This window comes from Ambystoma mexicanum, chromosome 2q, assembly GCF_040938575.1.
Source record: "Ambystoma mexicanum isolate Mex_15411 chromosome 2q, UKY_AmexF1_1, whole genome shotgun sequence".
Classification (NCBI taxonomy): Eukaryota; Metazoa; Chordata; class Amphibia; order Caudata; family Ambystomatidae; genus Ambystoma; species Ambystoma mexicanum.
Genome location: NC_090924.1, coordinates 238,084,864 through 238,107,906, shown reverse-complemented (window position 1 = coordinate 238,107,906; position 23,043 = coordinate 238,084,864). Strand labels below are relative to the sequence as shown.

General features: G+C 43.1%; 1 protein-coding gene across 1 annotated transcript in view; it reads right to left on the bottom strand.

The window, feature by feature from the left end:
- Positions 1 to 23,043, bottom strand: part of BAIAP3 (BAI1 associated protein 3) — a 2,154,334-nt gene that overhangs the window by 1,532,748 nt on the left and 598,543 nt on the right. The window lies entirely within an intron of this gene.

The window sequence follows — 23,043 nt, the reverse complement described above, 5'->3', positions numbered from 1 at the left end:
CAATGTAGGTTGTATCAGCTTCAATGAATATGTATAAGTAGCAAGTTTCCCTTGCCCAATGTTGCCTTTTTTGCTTTGCCAACTGTCATCCACGGTAATTACCCAGATGCTCTAGTGTCATTCTCTTGACGCTTCAGGTAATGCTTGCACACTTGCATCTTGGGCAATTTTAAAGGTCTATTGGGGTCACAGTATTGCTTATGCTACTTTCTAGCTTTTGGAATGGCTGCATTCAGTCTCACTAGGGGAATACTCTTGGCTTGGGCAATGCTTGCTCTCTCCAACTTCAAATAAAATGGTTTAAATACTTGATATCTTTTCACAAGCAATTGTAGTCTGCGTGAATAATAATTTAGAGTTCACTCTTCCTTTGAGAAACTTAATTAGGCACATGCAACCACTTCATAGTTTTTACAAGGTTTGAAGGTTTAACAATTGTTTTCCGTAGCGTTTGCTCTTCAAGCGAGTGAAATAGAACTAATCGATCACACGCAAGTGCTACATTTCAAGTGGCTCATTGTTATAGAATGAACTAATGGCTTTGCCTCACTTCTACTCTTATGCAAGTGTTTATTAGGTGGGATGCTGCTGCCGGCATTGCTCGCACACGGAATCAGAATGCCAGGTTTAACTCACTGGCTTCTATTTTCCTTTCTCCATATGTTGCACCACTTCTGCGACTTCTGGCTTCAATTGGTACGCACACCCTTCCTCGCTGAAGGTGTCTCTGCTCCAGTCATTCAATTTAGGAGCCCCTCTCGCTCCCGAGACCCACCGCTGCATGACAGCTGCTCACCACTTTCTCTAACATGCTTCCCGCTGCGCAATCTGTGCAGTTAGGCTCACCTGGGGAAAATCAGCCTTCCTGCATGCCTCCCGCTGTACAGCCTCTGCATACCAGTTTGGGGGAACAGAAACCTCACATGGTGGTTCTCCCACTTCTGCTTGTATTGCCAACACTGTGTTTTCTTCCTTCTGTTTCTGCTACATCAGCACCCACTCCAGTCACAGTTCCAGCTCCTTCTAACTGCCTGTCCATGAGGGCACCTTTTATGCCTCTCCGGTTCCTTCAGGTGTGTGCAATAGCAATAGGTTTAATTGCCTGACTACTACTACAGCCGGACTCTTCAGCCTTTTTTCTCGCCCATGGACATATGGGATCATTGGACTTGTAGTCCCCTACAGCAAATTTAGATTTTATGACTTTTTCTGGTTGGCACATAGCCATTAAAATTGTGGGATTATGGGGAAAGTTAAATAGGGGTTGTTCCCAGTCTTCCTGGCCTGTTTCCCCTGCATGTGATCCTCCCACAGTACACCAACCTCAGGGTCGGGATCAGGAAGTGTCTAACTTTCCCTGGCCACATGAGAAGGGTCCCAGGCCAGGGTTCTGGGAGGAATCATGACTGATTCATCACACAATTTAATGACCCATCTCAGAGCAAAAAAGGATCAATACAATGGACCATCGATGCAGGCTGCAGTGCCACAAACACCCTTCCAGAAACCAGCAGTCCATCAACCACCACAACACTCCATCAATTTGAGCATATAAGCATGAAACGTTTCGACATACTAATAACAGAGACCAACATTGCTAGATCTCCCTGTGACCCATGCCCACCGAGTACCTACAAAAAACCTCTCAACCACTAAACACGAGCCACATACTTCTGACTACTAATGAATCTATCCCCAAACACAGGATTAGTACCAACATCATTCAAATCAGCTTACATCAAAACCCTCCTAAAAGATGAGATAGTCAATACAGAACACTCTACTAATTACAGACCTATATCAAATCTAGTAAACCTAGTGAAATTCCAAGAGAACCACATCTAGAACTACTGAATCATATAGAAAGCAATGGAATACTCAATTAATCCAAAGTAGGCTTCAGACCCATGAGAGGAACTGAATCAGCACTCTCTCCATATGGGACGACCTTAAAATAAACATGGACAAAAGCGCCAAATCAGCCCTCATACATATCAGCTGCCTTTGACACAGCCAGATACACAACACTAACATAGAGACTGGAGGAATGTGGCATTAAAAGCTCTGCACTACAATGGCTGAAATCTTTTCTCACCAACCAAGCCGGAAGAACACACTTACCGCCATTTACCTCATACACTAAAAATATCACCATCTATGTACCACAAGAATCAAGCCTCTGCACGCTTCTCTTCAACTTCTACATGACCCCCTCAATGAAACTCATTCAAACCCATGGACTGACAGCATACAACTAAACAGACAACACCCAATTCATCTTCAAGATATTTTCAGACGAAGATCCTGACAACGCCCTTAATAAATGCCTCACAATATAAACACCTGGATGACAAACAACAATCTTAGGCTAAAGACTACTAAAACAGAAATAATGATCTCCCCACTGCAAGGAGCTGGCCTATCCTACTGCAGTCTCTGTCTACCCTGTTCCCTCCCAGGCCCTCTGTATGGCACTGGCTTCTCATTTCACCATTAAAACTCAGGTCATCCTGTCCTTGATTTCCACTTCCTCTCCCTCTACCTCTGCCTCTCTCAGGCCCCCTATGGCTGCCTCTCCCTCTCCTCTTCCTTTTTCTTCCTTCTCTCTGACAACACCTGATGATGTTTCAAGACAAGTCTGATCTATAAAGGTGTCATCCAAGCAGGTGATCCCCGGCTCCTCCAGAACCATCAAGGACCTCATTGCCACCCTCACCCCAGTCTTTGCCGATTTCTGCAATCACTCTTTCACCACTGGATCTTTCCCCCCTCTTCTCAAGTTTTCCCTTGTGCTCCCCCTCCTAAAAAAGCCTTCTGCTGATTTAACCTGTCCAGCAAACTATCTCCTGATTTCTATGAATCCATTCCTTTGCAAATTCATGGAAAAGCTGGCCATCTCCCAGCTTACTCTTCACACTGAATCTGTTGGTTGTCTCCATGACTTCAGACCAGCCAGAGGCACAGAAACTATTCTCCTGGACACCCGTGAAGATTTACTCACTAATCTTGACTCCATCTCTCCCTCTGTCCTCATCCTTATTGACCTTTCCTTGGCTTTTGACACGGTCAATCATGCCACCCTGATCAACCGACTCAGTGTGAACATGGGATCACGGATCAGGCCCTGGTATGGCTGATCTCCTTCCTCCTGGACCGACCCTCCCAGGTCCAACTTGTGTCCTTTCTCTCCACCACCTCTCTCTCCACATGTGGTGTCACCCTGGGCTCTATTCCTTCACCCTCGCTCTTCACTGTCTATCTGGACCCTTTGGCCCACTTGATCTCCACCTTCTCTTCTAACTTTCAGTGTTATGCGCATGACACTTAGCTCTCTTTCAGGCTTCCCTCAGCCTCCTCTCCCTGCTTGCTCATTCCTGACTATCTTTCTGTGATTCAGGATTGGTGCACCTCCAATGATCATTGCCTTAATGCCAACAAGACAGAGATCATTCTCATTGGCACCCTGCTCCTGTTTTCCCCCTCTTACTCTGGCTGCCATCCCTGGGTCCTCCACCATTGCCAGCTTCACCTCCTCAGAGGTATTCTACCTTTTGTCACTTTCCCCTAGAAGCTCACTTCTCAGGGACCTGGTTCTCTCCAGGCTGGAGTAATGCAACAGCCTATTTCTCAATCTGCCTACCTCTACTCTTCGCCCCCTGCAACTAATGCAGCACAGGACAGCAAGACTTATGCTTGGCCTCAGGCCCAGCAAACATATCTCTCCAGCCCTGACATCTCTACACTGGCTCCTGGTGGCTGCAAGGATCAGGTTCAAGACCCTCTGCATTGTCCACAGGGCTTTCTGGGGCCAGGGCCTGCACTAGATCCAACTCTCTCTTCCAGAATACCTTCCTTCGAGAGCCCTTCGCTCAGAAACCTCCAACTCTCTGGGGGTCAGACGCTTCTCCAGGCAGACAGTGGGGTGTAGATCTCTATCTGCCTTAGGTTCCTCCCTCTGGAATGGCATCCCTGTCCCTCCCAGACTTCAGACTTGAGCCAGTCCACCTGAAGTTCCGTAAGCAGCTCAAGATCCTTGTTTTCTCCTCTGTCTTCTCTCACTTGCTTTCTTGCTAACTTACCTGTCTGCTGTGCTGACTGGTTGCTTGGTACCCTCAGAGTCTCACTAGGTACAAACTCTTCAATGACCAGTCTTCCTTGCACTGCCTCCTGGCCTTCCGCGCCCTTAGGGGATGAAACTGTAACTCCTAAAGCCCCCCTGCCTCCTTGCACTTAACCAGAGCCATGCTTCAATGGCTGCACTTACTCAGAGCCATGTGGCCTGATCACACTTCCCCCTACCTTCTCCCTTGCACTTCCCTCTCCCCCTCCCCCCTGCACTTCTCGTTGTCACACTTGCATGATTCGAATGACACAAGGCCTAGTAGGATTGTTTGTCTTGTCTTCCCTTTGTCTTCCCTCCCTTGTCTTGTGGTGCATAGAAACACTTGTGTACAGGCACGTTATGAATGCCATATGATACCATATAAAGATAATGCAACAGACGCATACCTGACCTGGACACCGAGCATGGGAACACAACTGGAGACATTGACAGTGATAACAAATCTGGGAATCCTCATGGACAACAGCCTATCGTTGAAACCACAAGTCTGTGCAGGAGCAACAAACACATTTCTACTTTCTGCAATTAATAAGAGGGATCCCTCCCTTACCTCAATTTCCCACACAGAACCCTGTGATGATCTCCTTGGTATTATCAAGAATAGACTATGCAAATAGTCTCTATCTTGGAATGCCCAAGTGCCAAAAAGAAGTACAACACATCCAAAATACTGAAGCAAGACTACTCCTTAGACTAAGTAAAAGAGACCACATCACACCAGCCTTGAGAAGTCTAGACTGGCTACCAGCAAAGAAACACAAAAGCCCTCTGCATTGGCCATCAATCACTACATGGACATGGAGCCGAATGCCTGCAAGCAAAATTCACTGTTACCAAGCAGGAAGAGACTTAAGATCGAGCCACGACCTCCAAATAGAAACAAGACAGTACGAGAAAAGGAAATTCAGAGGAATGTCCTTCTCCTATCTGATAGCCAAACTATGGAACTCAATGCCGAAGGTAATAAGAATGACAGAAGATCACCTAACATTCAGGAAACAACTAAAAACCTTGCTATTCAACTCACTGCGATAAGCATAGACGCGCACCTCTGCAAACGATAAACCTAGACCAAAGGAAACACAGGACAATAAAAATGGAGAACCAACAATAAAAGACTCCACCTAGAGATCACTAGAGGTCAACTAACACCCCCTTCTCTTTTTCACATCCCACAACTCTCACTATTACATACGCCTGGAGAACTAGTGAAACAACCCAGCAAAAACACACAAACCGATCGCCCCCTGTCTAATCATACTACAAACCCAATTCCTGCACACAACAAACAACCCAGACACTGGATGCCACCCTTCTGCACACAACAAGCCCAGTGCACATAACAAACCACACCTAGAAAGCTCACACTAACAGACAACCATTTCCCCTGGTTCTACACTAATCCACAGATGATCACAAGCTCTAACCTATCGCTCTCTCTCTCTCACTAACCAACTCTACACACTTTCCTAAAGAGCCACGTGAGCCCCTGGGTAGTGGAGTGCGGTATAAATCAACATAACCTACATAACATAACATAACATATCAAGGGGTCATATATTGATGAGCAGCCTTAAAATCCTTGGTGAAATCCATGAAAGTCTCTTTGCATTTGTTGATGGGAATGTAGGCAGCGAGGACCCTAACATATTTTACCTCATTCAAAAGGTTTAGGAGCAAACACAATGCACATGGGAGCACAAATGTATTCTTTTCTGATGTCTATTTTGGTGAGCTTTTAATTGAAGACTGTATTTCTACATAGCCATTTCAGCACATATACACAAATATTTTGCAGGGACCCCCTGTGGTTAGAGTGGCAAGCAAGAAGAAGGACTCAGACCAGTGTACATGTTTGACAGTAGATGTATTTAAAATAAAATAAAATACCTTACTATGGTGCTTGTCTATAGTCAAAAATATAAACATAGTCCTCAGTCCAAACCGATCTTCCCAAACTTCAACCATCTTTTGGGTGTTTCTGTGTTTCTGTAATATATGCTTTTCACTCGGATGATTGTAGTCATGTGGCTCCTTTGGGGTCCTCTGACCGAATATCTCACATAATTCTTTGGGGTTGCTATGATCGCTCTCTGCTTCTGGTTCTCATGGTTTTCTTCGGTGCCTGAGATTTACGCTGTTCGGTTTCTCGGGCTCTCGTAACCCTTTTCCTTGTCTCACTCTGTCTCTTCTTTCGGGTCCCTGTGATCTTTGGATAGGGGTAGTCATTCCCTCTTTCCGCTTGTTCTCTCTTCTCTTCTCCTCCCTCCAACCTGGGCAACCAGTGTCCTGCAGTCCTTGCTCCAGTGCAGGTCCATCTCGTAAGCGACAGCACTGTTCTCCACGGCTTGCCGCTCTTCCACTCTGCAGGCTTGCGCTCTTTGCGTTCTACTTGTCTCGATCCTTTCCCTCTCTATTTTGTTGGCTCTTAGCCTGAGAGCAGAGGACACAGTCCTCCCTTCATCCCTGGACTCAGTTTCTGTTTGCAGGCTCCAGGCTGACCACGTCCTGTTCGTGGTCGCGCCTCCAGTTCTGGTTTGCTCCGTGTGGGCTCTGGCTCTCTGGCCTTATGCACTTCCTCATTGGACGTGCAGAGTCTCTCTCTGGTGACTGCCTCCTTCCATGCTGCAGCCGGCTCCGGCTCCATTGGTCTGCACTGTTCCTTTCCTTGCCGAGATTCTTATGTCTGTGGCTCGCCACGCCGTTGCATTTCTGCTCCTCCATTCAAGGGTTGTTGGTCGTTATGCTTCCTTCGGTATTTAAAAGAGCCATATTGTTAAGCATTTGGAGAGTTCAGCATTACCTTGAGCCAAACAGATAGTTCTAATGTCAGAATTTCTTACTCTAATGGAGGCAAATAATACCTTGGGTATAGGGAGTTCGCATTGGGAATGCGCGCCTGTGTCCCCTAAAGGGGAGTCACTCCCAATGAGGTCCCGCTTATCCAATCCTCTAACAAGGGTTTTGCCTGAGCGGGCTCTCTTCAATTGACTACAGTTAGCAACAACAACCCCAACAATAATAATTTGCATTTTTATATAGCGCTGCGATCCCTCAGGTATCTGAGCGCTGCTTATTATGACCCACGGTGTGTGGTGCTCATTTATCGACCTTGGAAGGATGAAGGGTTGAGTTTGGCCCTGCCTGGATTCAAACCTGCGTCGGCAGGCTCTGCACGGATGTCAAAGCGAGCGCTCTACTCGCAGTGCTATCTGACCAGCAATGCTTACAATATAATTAAACCCAAAACATAACTCCAATACTGTAACTGCAAAACCAAGGAAAAATTAATTAATTGCAAGGCTGACATTTTAAAATGTTGCAATTTGATTAGATGCACTTTTTTTCCACTAACTGGCTCCTGTACACTAATTCCACCAGCGTCTTAATTTTTGTATTTTGTCGGTCCCACAAACCCGGGTCCGTTGTGCGTCTTGCATAATCACTGTTGAGCAGTACCGTCAGACCCGACCCCTCACTTACACTGGTCTCCGTTAATTCTTAATTCACACGCATTTAAATTATAAACTAGTTGGTGTGTGGTAGGAGCAGATGCTTGCTCTGTAAAAACCACTGCTCACCAGCCATGAAGTTCTCTTTGCATTTAACGATGTATAATAATAAAAGAGCTTTGGTAGCCAAGGATATCAGCAACCAGGAGAGCTGGGGTAAAATATTGCATTGGTCACAGCTCTGACGTTTTGACTCCCTTAAATTTGCTCTGTAAAAAGTATAGTCTAATCTGATCAAGCAGCACTCCTTAATTATAGGCCAGTACAGAGCAACAGTTCAGCACAGTGATTAAAAGTACAGTTATCATAATAATTAGTCAATCGAATCAAGTCTTGGTTAAGATGTAAAGTGATAGTATGTACAACTGGTAATAATAACATTCTGTTTTAATTGTAGGCTGTTACAGGCCTTTTTTGCTGTAACAGCTCACATGTCTAAAGGATGCTGTTGTAGTGTAGCCTTGTCTTGTCACTGGCCTGGGTGCTTGCTGTGAGAATGTTGGTGCATGAATGCAGCTCAGGAGAATGTTGGGTGGATCTGTGTGTGAATGTTCTGAGAGTGTCAGTTGGGAGCCTGAGCTGGGGGTAGCTGGATGGCCGGTGGGTCCACTCCTATGTTAGGAATGTTTATATCTAGACCCCACAGCAGGTCTGTGCTTCTGTGATGCATCCTGATGTCTAGTATAAGGCTTTACAACGGAAACATTTAAACCCAGTTTGTATGTAGTGTCTTCAATTTTTTTATTTTGTCGGTCCCACGCACCCTGCTCCGTTGTGCGTCTTGCATAATCACTGTTGAGCAGCACCGTCAGACCCAACCCCTCACTTACACTGGTCTGCGTTAATTCTTAATTCACAGGTATTTACATTATAAACTAGTTGGTGTGTGGTAGGAGCAGTTGCTTGCACTGTAAAACCACTTCTCACCAGTCATGAAGTTCTGTTTGCATTTAACGATTTTCCCTTTAGAAGTTGAGTGCTCAAACCTAGTGTAATCACTACCAATGCCCTACTCAGAAAATATTTACAAAGGTATATATGTTTTCCCTTATGGAAGTATGAGATGTCACTCTGTACTCTGCTCCATCTTGGCAATGGCACTGGGTGTCTACCCTGCAGGGCAGTTGTCTCTGGGCAAAACCTTGCAAATTGGCGGTGGTTTGCATCTAGCAACACACAGTGGACAGATATAGGCACTTTGCTCTTACACTTTTCAGCACGGGCAACACAGAAATACATGTGCAGCAGTCTGCCTGCAGAGAGACAGGATCTATTATAGTGGCACGGGGGGCAACAACAATTGTTTGCCTATATTGCACATGACAAAATATGTCCGATTGTTGGCAATCTTCGGCCCTGCCCTTCCACAAATCATTGGTCCTTCCAACAACGTGTGCAGTGTTTCTGCATTCTATAGTCTCACCAATTGTATTCAATCAACAGGCAACCTTACTTGCCAGTTTGCCCAAGACCAATGATGAACAGGGTCGGACTGGGCCATAAAACTGTCTCAGGCACCAATGAAAAAGTGGCCCACAGTTGCAAATGGCTATTCATTCTTTTTGTGACAGGCTGTTTGAACAGTATCCAAGGGTTTTTTTTTAAAAAATAAAATGTGATGCAAATTGTGCATTTTAAAGAATATTTATTCAGCAATACTGGTCAAAATGATTAGCCACATAGTGAAGTAACTCATCAACCTGGCCCACATTGGCCAAAAGAGTGGCCCACTTTGACCCAAAAAACTAACTTACACCAGCATTATGCGTTTTTGGTTCGGCCATGGGCATATTGCCCTATAGGCCAGTCCGAGCCTGGTGGTACGTGATTCCATTTGTATGGTAACGAGATCCAGATCTTATTCCAGGTCGACGGGGAGTGCAGCAGTTGCCAAATTCAAGTATTATCCAACGTCTATGTATAACTGGGCGTGGCTTAATTGGGGGAAGACTGTGATTTTGGCCTCTTTATCTAGCAATTTATTTGGGCACACACAATTCTGGCCAGCTTGCCTGCTGACGTTGGCTCTTGCCCTACCACACTCTTTGCGGTGGAAAATTGTGGAGCCATATTGATGTCAAAGTCTCTTTGGTCCTGCATGTTATCAGTATGGCTCAAGCATGTTTTAATCAGAAGTTTGTGTTTCAGTGAGCCGTGCCTTATTTGACTTTCGTGAAGTTCATAGTCTACATCCATCTAAATGAGGCTCTTCTTATGCCCTTGGGTTTTATGGTGCATTATGGGGAAACCACCATTACTGACATACTACTTTTAGGCTATTGGCATCTATTCATTGTTTATGCCCTACTCTCTGACAGCGGCGTGCCGTAGGACTATCTAGTGTTACCAGATGCCAGCAAGGGTCAAAGCTGCACGTCATACATTAAAGACAGAGACGTAGAGACCACAGTGATGCCAGTTACCGACCCAGAATTCATTGCAACAGTTCCACCCTATAGCAGGTGGAAGACGTATCACTCTTCGGCAGCCCCGGCGTGGGAAGCTGGCTGAGCTTCAGGAGACACTGCCTGCCATGTACAGGGTCTGATGTAGAACCTATTTATAATACAGCAATCCCAGCTCGAGATCAAAAGTATCTCATCTGGTTATAGGACTGCTGCATGTTTCAAAGGGACTACGGATGCCCTTCCTTATTTGTGGTCATAAACATGTAGACAGTTATCTATCTATCTATCTATCTCTATCTATCTATCTATCTATCTATCTATCTATCTAGCTATCTAGCTATCTATCTATTTATTTGGCATTTGTTAGGCGCCTATACAACAAATAAATTGTCTTTCAAAGCGCCCACAGGGCAACAGGGAGGGAACATGGGATAGAGAACAATACACTGGAGGATAAAGAGGAACCTACTAGGCCTTGTGAGCATTCAGAGCATGCAAGTGCAGAGGGAGGATAGGGGAAGAGAGAGTGGGGGGAGGGGGAAGTGCTGGGGTGCCCGTGCTCGTGAGTGCTCGTGAGTGAACACCCATTAGTGGGTCACGCAACGTACTGACCACTACCAATGCCCCGCAACAGCGTCCAAAGCCATCCGCACTTCATTTGCCAAAGACATTTTCCAAGTGAGGCATTTTCATTTTCACCATATTTGGTGCACAGCACTATGTTTCAATGGTGCACTTGGCGAGAAAAAGCTGTGTGTATGTCTATACAGAATGGCTCCTATTTTAGGGACACAATGTTGCACACGTGAATCAGTAGTCCTCAATAAACAGAATGACAATTAATCAGGGACTGGAAGTGCCCTTTACCAGTTGTTCTTGTCAAAGGATGTACCTCTTGATTGTAGTTGATGTACAGGCGCACGGGCAGCTCCTAGATCCCCCTGCAAACTCCAGCAAAGAAGCCACCTAACGATATTTAGGGAAAGGATCAGCAAATTCATGGGCTATCTTGGGAAGAATGAAGATGTTATCTAGCAGATTCCCGCCAAGCACTTATGTCATTGAACATCTCTTTCTGCAATTATTGAAGTCCTTACAGGAAATGCTTTGCTATGATATGATATTATAGTTATAATACGCCCATACACAAGTGTTTCGGCCGCGGCGATGCAAGGGAGGGGTACAAGGGAGGAACCAACAACGATCCTACTAGGCCAGTGACATTGAAAACGCGCAAGTGCAGGGGAGAGGGAAGGGGGAAAGTGCAAGGGGCAGGGGAGGAGTGGATAGTGGTGAACATGAGATAACAACAAACGGGTAGTGCGGCCAGCAAGTGGCAATTGCAAAAATAAGGTGCAGACAACAGGTGTCTGATAAGTGCAGGAAAGGGTCTGTAGGGTTGCAGATGCAGACCCAGGTGCAAGGGTTGCAGGGAGCAGTGCTGGTGTGCGGTGCTTTATTCCCGATTGTACCCTCCTTAATTTTGAACAATGTCATGCCCGGTCATTAGAAAGCCGTCAGTGCCGGTCAATGGAGGAAGCCATTCCATTAGCAAGTGGCAAGGCCTCTATTGTGAAAAGAAACCTGACTTCTCACTGTAATGCAGAGACTGCATGCACCATTGATGCTCTCCACTAGTGAATAGAACATAATATCACCTAACAAGAATATTAGGGACTGTAACCCCACACATCTAAATGCCTTTACCTGCCATATCTTTAGGCACACATTCAACCAACAGCTCCTCAGGGAGCACAAACAGCAGGGAAGGTAATGGGACGCCATGCATATTTTCTCTTTGCAGAAATCATAGTGCAGTTATTTTGTTATTTTTTTATAGTATAACCCTGTTCAGAGAGGGAGGTTTATGTTTGCTCAATCAACGTCTCCAAATGTGTGCCACATTTGACATATCGAAGTAGTAACAAGTGGTACAGGTAGGACACAGAATCCAAGCTTTCTCAGCGTCCCAGGTGACCACTGCCACCTCCTGCGCAGAACCCATACATTATTTATTTATTTTACTGTATATAGCCAGGTCCTAGCTCGAGAGCAGCAGAGCGCTATACAAGGTGTGGGTAGCCAGTTTTTGGGCTTGTTTATTTTAACAGTAGTGCCGTACTGTGAGTTGCACTGTGTGGATCCATTGGGATTACTCGATCGTAAGATGCTGTTAAAAAAGCCACATTTTGAGAAATTTGAAAACTGAAGAATTGTGGGGGCATTCTGGCCAAATACCAGAATCAAGTTCCAGAGTGTGGGTGCGTGACAAGAGAAGCATTGTTTGTGGGTTCTCTATTTGCAGAAGAGTTGTTATTTTAGTCAGTTGGTTGATTATTTGCATGAGGAGCTTGTGCCACCTGATATGTGAAGCTTAGCCACCAGGTACTGGTGTGCTACGTACAACTGCTTTGTAGATGATACATGCAGTCTTTCACTGTATCTGGGCCTGGAGAGGAAGTCAATATAATTTGCAAAGGAAGGGGGTGATTCGCTCAACTCTCCATGCACATGTAATAAGATGTGCTTCAGCGTGGTGAACTTATATTAGGGGACCCAATTGAGCAACTAGGAGCCCCATCAGGGGGGCATTTCCCCCATGGATGTGCAAGACCATAAGGACCTGAACTACAGGCTGGAAGTCCGGAGGCAAGAAGAAGGGTTTGATTTCATAAAGGATCAACTTTTTGAGCCAGCCGTTTGGGCCTCTTGGTTCTCAGATTCTGGAAGGCCAGGCTGCTGTCAATGGTGAAGCTGAAAGATTTTTTTGACTTTGAGAGTTGCAGATGAAACCCTTCTAGGAACATATCATTGAGCCATTATTGAGCAAGTTGTTGTTTAGCAAGGGGACCAATGAGGACAAATTCATCCTGGAGGGGGTTAAGACCTCTGTTTCAGAACATTTTATCAGAACACTTTCTGTTGACTAGAGTGAGAACAATTCACAACTAACCAAAATTAATATGTTTTCTAATGGAATTAATAGTTCTTTGTCCACCTTACCCAATGCTGTACAACCATATAAATGTGCAAAGGTGAGCACTTAGACAAGTGCAATTCTCCTGTCCTCCCTTATAGATTGAAGGAAGAGTCCACATTGCTATGTGTTATCACTATTACATTTATTTATTTTTACATTTAAAAAGCATGCAATGCCCAGAGGCATCAAGGCGCTGTTACAAGACCAGTTATACATCAGACATGTTGCATAATACATAAGGTATCATATTTGTACATTCCAAGTAAAGAAGCTGCCAGTGTCTTTTGCAAGGGAGGCCATTGTCCATGTGTTGAGGCATGTATTAGACAGTGGCCAGTTAGGTGAACAGAAGTGTTTTAGCGATTAGTGAAAGGTCCAGTAGGAATGCTCAGCTCTCGTGGAAGGAGGGAGATGGTTCCAATATTTGGCCACAATGTCAGGGAAGCTGAAGCCTTCCACTTTGTCTCGTTTGATTTTAGGTTGGATGAGACGATGAGCGTAGGCAGCTCTCATCAGTCTAGAGGAGACCGCTTTTGCGAATTTCAGTGCAAGATAGGGAGGGGCATCGTTGGAAAGGCATGTGTGAGTGATAGAGAGTGTTTTAACGACAATCCGCTTGCGGACAGGGAGCCAGTGGGATTTTTTTCCTGCTGCTCTGATATGCTCCAGTTTAGGAATGTTCAAGGCTGCTCTTAGCGTGTTATTTTGTATAACCTGCATCTTTTTGATGTTGTTGGTAGAGGTGCCTGCTAAGAGGGCATTGCAGTAGTCAAGTCTTGATCCTACTAAGGCCCTGGCTATAGTGAGGCAGCTAACTGTGGAGAGCAAGGGTCTGACTGAATTGATCAATTTTGTTGTTTAGGCGGCTGAGGAGGCAATAGCATGTACTTGCCATGAGAGGGATAGTGCACTATCCAGGTACACATCCTTGAAATTACTGTGGATTGATACTCGAATCTGTGCGCTGTTCACCAACCTATTAACAAAATTAGAACAGGCTAAACATCAGCAGCGGGAGTCTCGCAATCTGAGAACCATCCACATAGGTTCACACAGTAGTGAAAATGAATCAAATATTGCAATACTTTCTCTGCGCTTGATACTAGTATTCACAAACTACTTATTGCCACTATACAAATCCATATGCAGATAGCACAAATGATTATAGTCCACACTGTGTGTTCAATCTGATGTTATCTTTATGTTGAAATTATACGGTTCATAAACTTGATCACCAATAGCCAACTCGTGTTTCGACCGTTATGGTCGTTCTCAAGGCTATATTGGTCCGATTCACCACATTCAAATGCACATAAACGCATTAACATTGCCATTTCAAACAGAATTTTGTATACATTAGATTGGCAATGAAAATAAATAAAACATTATATTTCATATTACCAAGTAAAAAATGTTTTAAATAAAAACATACCACACAGGTTGAAGTAGGTTTCGAGAGATGCAAGCATCCATGGAACTTAGAATAAAGAAAAGAACCAAATATTTAATTGACAATCTAATACACATTATCATGCCTAATGAATAATATGGTGAGTTAAGAGCTAGGTGCATTCAAGGTCTGTTTATAATGTCATGTGACCACGCCAAGATCTGTTTACAATGACATGTGACCACGCCAGTTGACCACCCGTTGCTCTTCATCCTTAAATTGTCCAACCATTCACCCATGTGAAAAGTCCCTACTATGCCACCCAATTGTGCTCCCGTGGTCAGGTGTCTAGAAGTATTGAATAAGCTTACCCTTGTCGCATATTACTTTCTTGGTATCTATATATATATATAAATAAATGTGATTATGAATGTGCAGTGATTAAATAGATCATTTGATTATCCAATATGTGTGCACACTATATGGATGAATGCCCACCTTATAGTGCTGCCAGGAAAACAAGACAAAATTCGTGGTGCCTTCTTCTAAATCTCTGGGATAGTTCCCTGTAACCTAAAGAGTTTGACAGAACACTTATGAGTAAAGCTATTGAATTGTGCTTGTACATATTGTGGAAATTATATTGTCTAATTCTACCTTTTCCTGGGTTCAATCCCTCGTTCCTCTGCCTCTTAAATGCGTCTGCTCGCGCTAGACGCAATGTTATATTGTGTAGCATTGCACGGCAAATCAGCAGCCGCAACGTCCGCTCGTCGCGATGATGTCATGCGCATGATTACGTGCGATGTCACCACGCACCGAACGAAGCGCAACGCGTGCCGGCCGCCATGTTGGGTCCAGGCTAAGACCCTTAAAGAAACTTCCTTGGGATGGCCTCCCTGCACAAATATGTATGAATTTGCCTATATCAATGTCACATGCTGATATAATTAAATTGCCTATTTAGCCATTGTTAGAATTGTAAATTTGAATAAAGACTTCATTGGATTGATCCTACGCTGTTGAAGCATATACTTATCTGGTGTGTTTCGTGCCACTATACTATTAATCCATTGTATGAATACATCCTATTATACTAATAAGAATTTTCTATGCCTTATGCACTGAGCAGGTGATCAACATGGCATGTCACAGGCCATTTGGCTAATTGTATAAACCTGGATAAATCACAAAATTATGAATTTACAAAAAAACATACATCTCGTGGTCTGAATTTAGACCATGTTCCGTGGACCTCAAAAGACAAATTGTTTTGGCTTCCATTCTACGTAGTAGCAATTGGGTGTCCCCACCCCTCTTTCCCTTTTTGACTTTCATCAGCCCCAAAAATCTTACATCCTGTACATTATCAATTTGGTGTTCTGTTTGCCAATGTATGGCCAAAGGTGTTTATGGTTCTGTGTTCCTTAAACTTAACAAGTGTTCTCTGATGCGTATCCTTAGCTGCCTGATAGTACTCCCCACATAATATTTACCACAAACACATTTGATTAAATAAACAACATAGCATGTTTTACAATTGATATGGTCATCTATATTGATTGTATTCCCAAACTGATCCTTGAAAGGTTTGCATTTGCCCCATGCATATTGACATTGATTACATGTCCACACTTGTGAAAACCACCATCACTTTTAAGCCATCTTGAACCTGCTGGTTTATGAGTAACATCCAAAAAGGATGGACACAATTTCTTCCTGATGGTGGGTGCCTTGGTAAAGGTGAATTTGGGCCTGTCTGTAAGAAAAGGTAGCAGGTCTTTATCCAGTTTAAGAACGTCCCAATGCTTACTTGCCAAACAATACAATGCCCTACTGTCTCCAGTGAATTGTGTAATAATGGCAATGGGCTGTGTTTGCAAATTATCTTTCCTTTTGTTTTAGACCAGATCTCTTTGTTTGGTATGCATGTATTTATCAGCTGCTTGATTGACACATTTATGACTATATCCCCTTTCAAGTAATCTTCTCTTAAGTAAAAGACATTCTTGCTCAAAATCACAATCTCTGCTGCAGTTTCTACGAGCTCTGTAAAATTCACCTACAGGAATGTTATTTATGGTGCCACGCTGATGCCAGCTGTCTGAATGTAGGGCTGAGATCACCTCAATAAGTTTACGATAAGTAGAAGTAGGTATTCGGTTCTCAGAAATGAATATGTGCAGATCTAGAAAGTCAATCTGTGATGGACTGGCATGTCCCGTAAATTGAATTCCAAATTCATTGTTATTAGCATGTCTCACAAAATCTTCAAAAGAGTTTAATGTACCATCTCACACTACTACGATGTCGTCCATGAATCTCTTCCATCCAATAATGTTATTTATGAAGCCATTCTGTCCATATATATGTTGCTCTTCATATTGCGCCATGAAGAGATTTGCCAATGAAGGCACAAATTTAGCGCCCATTGCTACTCCTCTCTCCTGCATGAAGCACTGATCATTAAATAAACATACATTATTCTTTAGCGTGAATAGCAGAAATTCTTTCAACATATCAACATGCATCCAATAAGAAGCTGAACAGTTCCTGAAAGTAAATTCTAACGCTTTGAATGCCCGATCATGTCCAATGCTGGTGTATAGTGTCGTCACATCTAAAGTTGCAAGTAAATATTGTGATTGCCATTCAACAGAGTCTAGAAACTGCAACACATGTCTGCTATCTCTAATGTAAGACTTGATTTCTGTCACAAAAGGTTTCAAAGCCTCATCTACATATTGGGATAGGCCCTCTGTGGCCCATCCTATACCACTCATGATGGGTCTCACTTCTGGCAGCTGTTCGTACGCCTTATGTATTTTCGGTTGAAAATATATAGTCGGCATTGTTGGATTGGTAATTATAAGAAACACTTTCTCCTCATCTGTTAAAAGTCCTGTATAATGCCATTTTGAAATTAAATTACCCAACTCTGTGACTATATTTTTGGTAGGATTAGTTTTGTGGATTTTGGAACATTGCGGTGTGTTAAGATGTGTCATACCCATTTGGATATAGTGCTTGGTGTTAAGTACTACCACATTTCCCCCTTTATCGGCTTCTTAATGTTAATCAATTGATTCTTCGTCAGGGAATCCAGAGCTTTGAATTCGTCTTTAGTAAGATTGTATATCGCTTTGTCGAATATCTTGGAGATACCCTTTGAAAACTTGTGCTTATCCATTGTATTATGAATGTCTCTAATCATAGATTTGTGAAAGCTGTCTATCACATTTTCAGTAGCAAAATGCGATGTAAATTTAGATAAATTTTTAAGTTCCCGCATTTCCAAATTCCTAGAATGCACTCCTAAGTCTGCACAGATCGAATCCAAGCCTGAATTCCCTTCGATATTAAGTGACGTTAAGATCTCAATGTTTTTGAGGTCTGACAAAGTCAAATTACTTAGTGGTTCTTGTGTTTCAGATGGTATGAATGAATGTACTTGTGTTGCAAAATATTTTTTTTATTTCAATTTTCGCACAAATTTGAACAAATCAACTTGAAACTCTACATAGTTGGTGTGAATTGTAGGTGCAAAGGAAAGACCCTTATTCAGTACAGATATCTCTTCTCTAGTCAAGTTCTGATCTGATAAATTAACTAATAGGTCTGGTGTTGTTGTTGCGCTAATCTCTTCTTGCCTGTTGATCTCGTCAAAATTCCTAGGCGACCTGAGTCTTCGTCTGAACTTCCACTTCCGCTTGCATTCCCCCCTCAACCCCCCCGCCGGCCCCTAGTGTGGTGTTGGCTGTTGGAATAGAAGTACCTAAAGGAATTAGAAACCTGACTTGTTTCTAAAGATATATTCTCTGATCTCCTTTGTTGCGTCTTCGAATGTCTTCTAAAAAAGTAAAACCCTGTTGGTTTGGTGGTTTGGGTCTATTATCTATATTACTGTCTGTTTCCAGGTTCTCTGTTTCTCGAATCTCCTCCTCTGAATCTGGATCAGAGCTGCAGGAGTGGTGTGAGATGAACTGGGTTTGGATTTGGGGCCACTATTATCATATTTGGTCTGGAATGTATATATTCTTTATCATCCCTAAAGAATTTTCTGAATGTTCGCATTTTGATCTCGTCTTGGCTCTCACTATCTCATTCATTTTCTCAAAATTCTTCTGTTTGGTTATCTCTGTATTGGTCAAGCCCTTGATTTCCTCTTTTACTTGATTAATTAGTTCTATCACCCGTTTATGTTCTCTGGTGGCATGGGTCATAAGTAGTTCTAACATAATCTTTGAGCTGGAACTCAAATTCTTCTCCCATTTTTCTGCCAAGTCCGCATCCTCATCCTTATCAAAATTTGGAAAGATCAAAATTCTCAAAGCCCGAGGTATAATATTGTTCTCCAAATAATTAGCTAATGATGCGTGCTGTCAGTATTTATTAATCTCTTGTTTGGAGTTCCTCTCTAATTTAATGAATTTCTGTTTCAAAGTATTTTTTTGTAAATTCATAATTTTGCGATTTATCCAGGTTTATACAATTATCCAAATGGCCTGTGACATGCCACGCTGATCACCTGCTCAGTGCATAAGGCATAGAAAATCTTATTAGTATAATAGGATGTATTCATACAATGGATTAATAGCATAGTGGCACGAAACACACCAGATTAGTATATGCTTCAACAGCGTAGGATCAATCCAATGAAATCTTAATTCAAATTTACAATTCTAACAATGGCTAAATAGGCAATTTAATTATATCAGCATGTGACATTGATATAGGCAAATTCATACATATTTGTGCAGGGAGGTCACCCCGAGGAAGTTTCTTTAAGGGTCTTAGCCTGGACCCAACATGGCAGCCGGCACGTGTTGTGCTTCGTTCGGTGCATTGTGACGTTGCGCGTAAACATGTGCGTGAAGTCATCGCGACGAGCGGACGTTGCGGCTGCGGATTTTCTGCGGAATGCAACACAATATAACATTGCATCTAGCGCGAGCAGACGCATTTAAGAGGCAGAGGAACGAGGGATTGAACCCAGGAAAAGGTAGGATTAGACAATATAATTTCCATAATATGTACAAGCACAATTTAATAGCTTTACTCATAAGGGTTCTGTCAAACTCTTTAGGTTACAGGGAACTATCCCAGAGATTTAGAAGAAGACACCACGAATATTGTCTTGTTTTCCTGGCAGCACTATAAGGTGGGCATTCATCCATATAGTGTGCACACATATTGGATAATCAAATGATCTATTTAATCACTGCACATTCATAATCACATTTATTTATATATATATATATAGATACCAAGAAAGTAATACGTGACAAGGGTAAGCTTATTCAATACTTCTAGACACCTGACCACGGGAGCACAATTGGGTGGCATAGTAGGGACTTTTCACATGGGTGAATGGTTGGACAATTTAAGGATGAAGAGCAACGGGTGGTCAACTGGCGTGGTCACATGTCATTGTAAACAGATCTTGGCGTGGTCACATGACATTATAAACAGACCTTGAATGCACCTAGCTCTTAACTCACCATATTATTCATTAGGCATGATAATGTGTATTAGATTGTCAATTAAATATTTGGTTCTTTTCTTTATTCTAGTCCATGGATGCTTGTATCTCGACACCTACTTCAACCTGTGTGGTATGTTTTTATTTAAAACATTTTTTACTGGGTAATATGAAATATAATGTTTTATTTATTTTCATTGCCAATCTTATGTATACAAAATTCTGTTTGAAATGGCAATGTTAATGCGTTTATGTGCATTTGAATGTGGTGAATTGGACCAATATAGCCTTGAGAACGACCATCACGGTCGAAACACGTGTCGGCTATTGGTGATCAGGTTTATGAACCGTATAATTTCGACAAAAAGATAACATCAGATTGAACACACAGTGTGGACTATAATCATTTGCGCTATCTGCATATGGATTTGTATAGGTGCAATAAGTAGTTTGTGAATACTAGTATCAAGCGCGGAGAAAGTATTGCAATATTTGATTCACTATCCAGGTACACTCCTAGCATTTTCACAGAAGTTGAAGCTCGTATCGTGATGCCGTCAATATTAAAGGAGGAGTTGTGGATTGAGCTTCTTCATCATAGTTGGAGTGCCCATCAGCAGCATTTCTGTTTTGTCATCATTTAAACACAAGGTGTGGCTTGTCATCAACGCCTCGATAGATGTGTATATGGAGTTTAGGGTAGAAGAGTCTTGAAGATAATTGCCGGAGATGGGAGCAGCATTTGTGTGTAGTCGGCATTATTTGTGTAAAATATGCCGATTGAGTCTAGGAGGATGAGCAGTGGTTTTGTAAAACTGTTGTACAAAGTGGGCGATGCACATGATCTTTGCAGTACACCACAGGTGATGGGTGCTGGAGGGGTGCTGGCATTCTCTGCAAATACTCGGATTACTCTGCCACTTAGGAAGGAGACAATCCAGGATGAGGCCTCAGGAGAAAAGTTTGCCACATATGAGAGGTGAAGACCTAGGATTTTGTGGTCCACCATGTCGAAAGCAGCAGACAAATATAGGAGTAGCAATAGTGCCGGCTTACCATTATCCTTAATCACATCAATCTGAATTTTTAGATCAAGAAGCGCTGGTTAGGTCCCATGGCCAGGGTGGAAACCCGACTGGCGCGGGCCTAGGATGTGGTTTGATTCCATATCATTTTGGATTCGCAGATAGGCTGCTGGGTTCAGAATCTTTAGTAAAAAGGCTAAAGTAGTGATTGGGCAGTAGTTGATGGGAATCATGAGGTCCAGCAAGAGCTTACTGAGGAGGGGTAGAACCCAGGATTCTTTAAGGCTGGTGGGGATAATGCCAGTGGTGAAGGATGCATTAATGAAGGAGGCGATGAAGGGTGCCAAGATATTAGCACAATCTTTGATGAGTTTTGCAGGGCAGAACTACCTTTACAATGAGAAGGTGTAAGGCCTTTTAAAATCAATTTAACATTGGCTTCTTATACGTCAGTGAAGTGAAACATTGGTAGATCTTTTGGGCAGGCAAGGGGGTAGTACTAACTATTGTGGAAGATGGCAAGATTTTAAGCAAGGCTTGCTTAGTATCAATCTTACTGTGTAAGGTTTGAATTTTAGAGAGCATGGCGTTCTGAATATTAGTGCATGAGGCATCATGTTTCAAGATGGTGATTGGGGCATAGTGGGGGTTTCCAATTCCTTCAGGATTGTGAAAAACTCACAAGTGTTGGATTTTGCATTGGTAATGCAGGCATTGCAGGTAGTGGCTTTGGCAGAGATTATAGCTTTTATATAATGTTTGGCTGCAAGAGAGAACAATGGTTTCTTGGCTTCTGAGGGTGATTTTTTCCAGTAGGCTTGAGCAAAGTGTTTGACGTTTGGGGGCGAACCATGAGTTCCTGTGTGCAGGTGGCTTGAGTTTGCGTGGTTTGAGCAGAGCATTATTGTCAATGGCTTCCGTCAAAGTCCTGTGGTACAAGTCAGCAAGTCTGTAGCAAAAGGTGGCTCCAGTAAGAGAGCATTAAGTAGAGGGTGATACGCTCTATGGTGATATTCGTAGAGCTGCGGGCTAGGGTAGGGGCAAAGGGATGGCAATAGGTGAGGAGTGGGCTGAAGGCGGGATGGTAAAGTGCACAAAGTTGTGGTCCGAGCATGGACTGGATAAGCACCTGCAGAATGGAATGGATCATGTTGGCAACTATGCCCACACTCTGCATCTGTGGTGCAGCTTAAGCTGCCAGTTGTCTCTGCATTATCAGGACACAAAGGAAATGAGCAGCCCATGGGGTGGCAGCACCTCTCAGATATGGGAAGTCAATATGTGTGTCCTTGCTGCTAATTTCCCAGCCCCCCGCCCTTACAATGGGCACATCTCACTTGGTTTGCTGTTTTCTGGGGGTTCACCCAAAAATGTGCAGTTCTTCAATGGTATTGGGCACTGTCTGTGAAGGAGCGCGCTCTCGCCAAGGCACGGCGCCGCAGGAGGGTTGCATCATGGCATTCTGTGCACCTGCATCATTAAGAAGAGAAGAGATGCTGTCCCCTTTTATAGATATTACATTATAATGTTGCTTGTCCAAAATGTACTGGTGCCACAGGATTTGACTGTATCATTGTAGACGTCTATGTTATGTTTCTGATTATATGTAATATGTTGGTATATTCCTATTTTCAATAACATTTTAATAGAAAACAAAAAAAGAAAAGGAGTGCAGCAGCCTGACCAAAGGCTCATTTGATAAACCTTTGCACTATGGTGGTTTTACATATTCATGTACTAAGGAGCTTTCTCTACTTGTCTTGTTATTGGTGAATGATTCTTATTATGGTTTTCTTTTTTCATATTGTATTTTGTAAACTTCTATTTTAGTGAATCTGTTAAGGTTGAAACATTGCTTTAGCCAATATACAAATACAACACATATTTTTTGTTAAACTGTTGAACTAGACCTCTTTCAAGCTCTCTAAACATGTGCTGAGATGCAGGCCATTTTCTCTCTGTAGTTCCCCTTTCCGAAAGCAGCTGTCGTCCTTTTGTGAAGGAGGAATACTTTAGAGTGCAGGGCATCAGCGTACCTTCTCGAGAGTGGCATGTTCAAACACGGTAACATGAGCGGGGTAGTGGACTTGTGCATCCCCTCAGCCCTCAGGTTAACAACACAA